Raw genomic sequence first — 1278 nt, forward strand, 5'->3', positions numbered from 1 at the left:
ATAAGAAGTTCGTTAGGAAGTAGTTTCCAAGATTCTAACTTTTATTTTTATGTAAAGAACCCTTGAAGTAATTTTTTGTCCAATTGGCTATAAAAACAAACAAAAAACTGTGGAATCAATATTAGCAAATCAATTGTATTGGACACAACAAGCTTTGCAACAGGAGTATGACCGCAACTAGCTTTGCAAAGATATGTAGTACCACTACTTAACAGGACACTAATAGCTTTGGAAAAATATGTAAGACCACTACTTCACTGAACACTACTAGCTTTGCGACAGTATTTAGGGCCACTACTAAAGAGGGCACTACTAGCTTTGCGACAGTATGTAGGGCCACTACCAAATAGGACACTACGAGCTTTGCGACAGTATGTTGGACCACTCCCAAACAGGACACTACTAGCTTTGCGACAGTAAGTAGACCCACTCCCAAACAGGACACTACTAGCTTTGCTACAGTATGTAGTACCACTACTAAAGAGGGCACTACTAGCTTTGCGACAGTAATTAGAGCCACTCGCAACCAGGACACTACTAGCTTTGCAACAGTATCTAGGGCACTACTTAAGAGGGCACTACTAGCTTTGCGACTGTAAGTAGGGCCTCTACCAAACAGGACACTACTAGCTTTGTGACTGTATGTATATGATCACTAAGAAATTAGACAAATATTTTGAGAAAGTAAAATATATTGATTATATTTATCTGAAATATTTTTCGTCAATTCTCAAGTACAACTCGAAAGATATTATTGATTAAACTATATCTGTCATAAATAAATCAAGTTAAAAATTAAAAAGAGTCTCCCCACCAAAAAAAAAAAAAACACAAAAATAAATAATTTATTCATGAAACCTTGTAAATAGAAAAATTAATATGATTATAGAAATTCAATTAAAATAAAAAAAATAACAAAAATATTATATATATTAAATATTCTTGATCGTAATTTAATTTAATCAGTTTCTGCCGACGTTTCAACCTACGTTGAAGGTCTTCATCAGGGCTATGAGAATGGTAAAAGATACCCTTCAAATGGCAGTTAAAGAATACAATTCAATTATTTGATTGTCATTTGCCTACAAGTTAATTAGATACATTGGTAGAAAATAAATAAATATTGATATTTTTCTTACTTCTTGACAGCTTAGATCATCTTCAAACACAACAAATATTGTTTGCTCATTGTTGAGTTGAGAGAACGTAGCATCTTCAATTATAAAATTATTTTCAATTAATTATTATTACTACTAATAGATATAGTATGTAGGACTA

This window comes from Halyomorpha halys, unplaced genomic scaffold, assembly GCF_000696795.3.
Source record: "Halyomorpha halys isolate HHAL.00 unplaced genomic scaffold, Hhal_1.1 Scaffold342.1, whole genome shotgun sequence".
NCBI classification, from domain to species: domain Eukaryota; kingdom Metazoa; phylum Arthropoda; class Insecta; order Hemiptera; family Pentatomidae; genus Halyomorpha; species Halyomorpha halys.